The sequence below is a fragment of the Vicugna pacos genome, chromosome 20, assembly GCF_048564905.1.
Source record: "Vicugna pacos chromosome 20, VicPac4, whole genome shotgun sequence".
Classification (NCBI taxonomy): Eukaryota; Metazoa; Chordata; class Mammalia; order Artiodactyla; family Camelidae; genus Vicugna; species Vicugna pacos.
Window position 1 is genome coordinate 38,889,589 of NC_133006.1, and position 6,528 is coordinate 38,896,116.

Here is a 6,528-nt window from a genome sequence, read left to right on the forward strand (position 1 = left end):
TACCATGTCATTGGCATATAGTGACACTTCTACCTCTTATTTTCCAATTTGGATCCCTTTTATTTCTCTCTCTTCCCTGACTGCTGTGGCTAGAACTTTCAGGACTATGTTGAATAGGAGCGGTGATAGTGGGCAGCCTTGTCTTACCCCAGATTTTAGTGGGAAGCTTTTGAGTTTTTCACTGTTGAGTACTATGCTGGCTGTACATTTGACTATGACTACTATTCTTAAAATATGGAAAAACAGTGTAAAATTGACAAAATGCATCCTCATACATGCCATCATTTTATTAGTTTTCATATAAGATCTAGGAACTGGTTGGTAAGATACCTAAAGAGAATGATCTACAGAAAGTTCTAGAAGAAAATGGAAAGTATGCAGTTCACCCCTCATCTGGTGACGTTCTGGCACAAACACTGATTTTTATTTGGCCTCTAATTCATCATCAGCTCACGTGATCTGAGAACTGACTTATGGGTGAGCCAATCACTACATTAATTTTCCTTAGACCCAAATCATGACTGTAAGTTGCTCAAGCTGGTCAAATAAGAGTGACTCTCAGGATTAACAATGCTGCTGGAAAAGTCACTTGCTCTTTGTGGCAGACCTGAACTTAGTTGGACTTGTGTTGCTGCAGCCACCTTGCCACCATGAGGAGAGACCATCTGAGACAACTGTGAGGTGGCAAAAAACAGAGTTCTGATGACATTATTGAGCTCCTGGGACAGACTACAGTTAAGTCTCGTCCTACCAACTTTGGAGTAAAATGAGCCAATAAACTGTTGGTTCTCTTAAGCCACTTTGGGTAAATTACAAAGCTGGAATAGTAACCAAAGATTAAGCCCCAGAGCCTGGCTGAGAAGGGTCATGGGTTTCATTGGTAAGGCTTTAAGAAGAGCGCAAATGGATCTTGTATATGCTATTAGGAAAGGGAAGCAAAGAAACTACCGAGAATATAGAACCTAACATGTGCTGGGTATTTTCTCCTTACTAAAGCCTCTTACCCATGTGGATTACAGTATTAGTATTTCACTCTCATTTCTGACTCTTAGAGTGTCCATTTTAGACCTGATCTGCTGGGTTCTGCTGCTGCCTCCTAGGTTACAACATTTAGTATCACTCTGTACTTGTGGTTACTTGTAGGCTCACCCTATCACACACAGTGACACCCAGAGCCAGATGGTTCTTCTTTGCCTTGTACTTGTACAGAAATGAAAGCTCATCTCAGAAGGCATTTGTAACTGTTCCAGTTGTGTCCAGATGTACTTATTTATTTAGTCAAGAATGTTTAGTGGGAAGCCATTCTATGCCAGGCACTGGAGATGCAGTGGTAAGCAGACAAATATGCCTCCCCTTGTGGAACTTACACGCTAGAGGAGGGAGATAGAAACAAAACAAGATGAATTTAAAAACTCTAAGCACGTCAAATGGTAAAGTAGATAAACGGAAACTGGAGATTGCTGAAATGGGTAGAAGGAAGGGTTACAACTTTGAATAAAGGGGATTGGGGAAGTCTCACCAAGAAGGTGATGTTTAAGTAAAGACTTTAAGGAGGTCAGGGAAAAAAGCATTGTAAGCAGAGACACTAGCAAGTGCAAAGGTCCTGGGGTGAGAGGATGTTCTAGAGACATATGTGCGCTCTAGGAATAGCAAGAAAGCCTCTTCATCTGGACCAGAGTGAGAAGGAAGAACAATGGAGGGTGAGTTAATGGTGTGGGCAGGTGAATGGTAGAGGAAGGTGGCAGATTTGGTAAAGCCATCTGAGCTCTTTATTTGTCTACATGAGGGGAAAACATTGAAAGTTCTACGTAGAGTGACCTGATCTGCGTACACTTTAACAGGATACTCTGGCTGTGTTAGAATGGACTTGGCGTGTAGTGGCAGAAGCGAGGACACCAAGCAAGAGACTTGACAGCGATCCCAGTAAGGAATAACAGTGCCTCAGATCAAGATAATAGAGGTAGAAGGACTTGCCGGATTCTGGTAAAGCCAGCAAGAAAGAGTCCAGAGACCACAATGCGGCAAGGAGCCGGGTGGCCGAGGTCTCGGTCACGCCCATCTCCCCAGCTGTGCTCCAGCCGCCTTGACCTACACAGCTTTCTGCTGACGCCCCGCCCTCTTGCCTTAGCAGACACTAACCCTCAGTCACACAGCAGGACTCAGCCTTGAGGACCCACTCAAGAGGCCTTTCCCCGGAGCCTGGCTCTTGCAGCCCTCCCCACACTATTTCCTCATTTACTTGTTTTTCCCGCCTACTAAACCTGGAGCTGCTGGACATCAGGACCTGAGTGTTGGTTGCGGTTATCTCCTAGTGCTTTGAACAGCATCTGCCAAAAAGTTAGGGCTCATAAATCTGTGTTTAATGAATGAGAAAAATCACACTTTTACTTCAGCTTTTTTTTAACTTATTGAATTGTTCCTTCCTCACTTGTAAAATGGAATATCAACTTCCTTCCTAATTATGATGAAGTGAGTGTCTTAAGTGCCCAGGACAGGTCCTGGCAGAGACGGGCCACATAGATATTGCTAAAAGCCACCGATTTTCAGTTCATCCAGCTCAAGTTGGCTCTGGCATTTTTACTGACTTTCTCAAGCTTTTGAAAACCAACTTTTCCACTTTTTCTTTAAAGTGGCATTTTACCTTATTTTTTTTTTTAATATTTGCTTTACCTTGTAAAATATTAGCCAAAGGATAAGGAAACAACTTCAGATTCAGTAAGAAAGATGCCAAACTTTTACAAAAGCTTTGCTTATTCAAACAAAAACAGTTCTGTGAATCCCCCCAAAGGAAGACTGGGTGCTGACCTAATCTTGTTTGCTTTCCTATTCAGTATTCTTCCTTAGCAACCTCCCTCGGGGCCTTAAAAGGAATTATCAACCGCACAAAGAACTGCCTTGATGGTCATGCTTACTTGGTGTTTCTGGTCTAATGGACGAGTGATACTGAAATAACAGAAAAGTGTGGGGTTTTTTTTTTTCATTTTTATTTTGATAGCATAACATTTTGAGGAAGTCTTTTTTTTTTCCTCTCCTGAAGAAGTATTACATAGAAACAGCAAATTGAATGCTTAATAGAAAAAAAAATTGCGTAATACTCCTTGGAAGAAATCAAAATGATCATTATTTTAAATAACAGTACCTTCCAGTTACTGGAGACTTAATATCTGGGCTGAACAGGCACTGAGATGGATGTATTTTCTTATATACTCACTTGGAGAAGTCTGTGCAATGTGTGCTGGTGTTATTACCACTTTGCATATAAGGACTCTGAGGCTCAGTGGTTAGGAGCGACTTGCCCAAGATAACAGAGCCCGTCAGTGGTACAGCCTGTACGCTGACAGCCATGCGATGCTCGTTTCCCTCTGGAAGTGGCTGTTCATTTTTGTATTCACATCTCCTCAGTCTTGTTTCAGGCCCTTACCATCTCACCTCCAATTGTTACAGGGGACCTTCTAGCTAAAGCAAGGGAGAGAGAAAGTTCCAGAAATTCTTTTTTTTTTTTCTTGTTCATCATGTAGACCGTGCTAAAACACTCTCACAACATGTCTTTGATCTGATACCTTCCCTACTTGAGAAACACTGATGACTCTCATTGCCTGCAGAAAACAGGTCAGATTTCTTTGTCATGCAAAGATCTTCATCCTTTGCCTTGGCCTACTTCTCTGGTCTTTTCTACATTGGCCCTTATAGTCAAGGCCACTGCATAAGATTCTGCACCAAAAGCCTGCTCAGCTCTGTGCAGTGACCCTGCTTTAAAAGGCCTGCATGCCAGCCCATTTGTCTGCTCTCCGTTTCTGAAACACCCCTTGGGCTCTCCAACTCCAATTCCATTTCATCTCTCTTGAATGCCTTCCACCACCATTTGTCTACCCAGATCTCATCATATTCAAATGACTGCTCAACTTACTCATCTTTGATTATGTCTTTCCTGATCACCTTGGTCAGAAGCAATTTCTCTTCTTCAGCATTCAGATAAAATTTATTCTGAACTATGTATATGGTGTTATTCTCATATTGCTTTGGATAGTAATCTGTCTAATCTCCTTTACTCTATTTCAATCATCTTGAAGATAAGGAATTGTAAGTCAGGATAGGTTAGGTTACGGTGCATTAACAACAACAAAGAATAAACAACTGTAAATGTATAATTCCATTTCACGCTCATACCCATCAGCTCGGAACTTGGCTCCAAAGCATCATCCTCCACCATGTGGAAAGTGGCGGGTTACAATGACAAGGGGAATAGGAAGGTAAATTGGACACTAGTCCTCAGAGCGTCTGCCCAAAAGGGACACATAACATATGTTACACGTGTTCACAACTTACTGTGCAAACCAAGTAACTGGTCAAGGGTAACTTCGAGATGAGTATGGATGTTCAAACAGGCCATGGACCTGGAAAGAGAAAAAGTAAAATATTAACACTTCTCTAATGACTACTACAACCTTATTAGCACCTACGCGCACTACAAGAACTAAGGCCTTCGCCTACCTCTGCATTTCAGTCATGACTCAAGACTGTCTTCTTTTCCTTCTCGACCACAGTCAGTGTACAAAGACAGGACTGAGTAGGTAAATACTTGCCCCGTTCTGGCTTCAAGTGTCTCATTGGCATTAAAGAATAAAGTCAGAATGACCAGATGCTTGTGCCAAAACTGCCCCACAGTTGCCGTGTGACTGTTTCACACACCACCAACACTGCCCTGCTAATAAGTAAAAGGAGGGGTCTGGTTGATGCCTCAACTATTGACAGATCAAAATCTCAGGAGCGGAAAAGATAAGCATATATTTCTTGCTCACACATCTGCAGGCTGGTTGGCGTTCTCCTGACTGAGGCTGGCCTCAGTTGGGTTTTTGCATCTAAGCTTCAGGTTGGGTCGGCTTAGTCTGTGTCTCTCTCGTCTTCTTCGAATAGCTACTCAGAGCATATGCTTGCCATCATGAGACGTAGGCGAATAAGACGGCAAGTCCAATTTGGCAAGCCCAGTTTATGCTTCTGCTCGAATTACAACTGATAACATCGATCTGACCAGAGTAAAACACACCCAAATTAGGGGGTGGGGAAGAACACCCTCTCCACCATGAGACAGAACAAGCCACAGGGCCAACGGGAGAGAAACTAAACTCCCCCCACAGATGAAGTGGGGAGAGAGTGAGTGCTTGTGAGCAATGATCCAATCTACTCCACCTGACATACAAAGAGGAAAACATAAAACATGGATTTCACAGCAACATTTTTGATGCTCAGACAATACTTCCTGCAAAATTTCTCCAAGCTAGAAGGATAGATGTGCATTTAGCCGTAGAGCTACATAGGTTCACACTGTGTAGTCTGCCTTCTAGAGCTATATTCTTGAAATTGAACTGACCTCAAAAAAAAAACATTTTTAAAACCTGAATTGACCAATGTCCTTCCAGTGCAAATGGCACAAAGGAAGTGTTGGGTCACTAGAAGTGAGAAGCTTCCCTGAGTTGTCAGAACTTGGGAGGCTGTGTGGTACTCCAAGGCAGAGTTGTTTGAAGCCTCTGTGTCGGGGTGATGGGAGAGTCATGGGCAGTAGTACCAGTGTTACACAGCTCTAGCAAAAGACGTGTAATGCAGGGGATGGAGGCTGCAGCAGGAATCTTGAAGGCAAGTAGATTTTTCTTGCTTTCACCAGCAAAACAGGAAGAGGGTCTCAAGCATTTTGACTCTAAGGATGCGCTGGAGCGCATGCGCAATTGTAGAGGGTAGCACTTGTTTACAAATATAATCATAGTTTGTAGGATATTAAATTTATAATGACCCCAAAATAGATCATCTGTGTAGCATAATAGGGGTCAAGGAGAGAGAAAAGGGGGCTGATACCAGGAGATACTAATGAAAATCAGACTGTACGGCATAGTCTTAGGAAAAGGGAATGATACTTAAACAATTCAAAATAAAACATTCTGTGGGGAGAAGATATAGATCAGTGGTAGAGCATGGACTTAGCATGCACGAGGTCCTGGGTTCAATCCCCAGTAGCTCCATCAAAAATAAATAAGTAAATAAATAAACCTAATTACTTCCCCCCCAAAACGAAGCAAACCAAAAAATTAAGTAATTAATTAGTAAAAATAAAATAAAATAAAATAAAATAAAATAAAATAAAATAAAATAAACCATTTGGACAATTCACTTATATTGAAAGTCCAAGAAAACTAAGACATTCAACCGTTTCTGGACACAGAGTTTAACCCCCAGGGCAAACTCCGCAGGGGCCGTGGGACAGCTGCTTCTGACGCCAGCGCGGCTGCGCTGGTCTGAGAGGAGCAGATCTAGACGGTCCCGGGGAAGCAGGTTAGAACCAGGCGCTGGGCTTGAAAATCCCACCACGCTGACTGCGTGACTGAGGGCTCTAATCTACCAACAGGAGCACGATTTATATCCCCCAAATCACGTGCTGTGCGGTCAGGTAAAGCTCACTTTCTCGTCTAAACAAATGGCTGCAGGCGTCTGGGGGCGGGGCCTGCCTGTGAAGAAGAATGGGAACCAGTTATGTGAGAC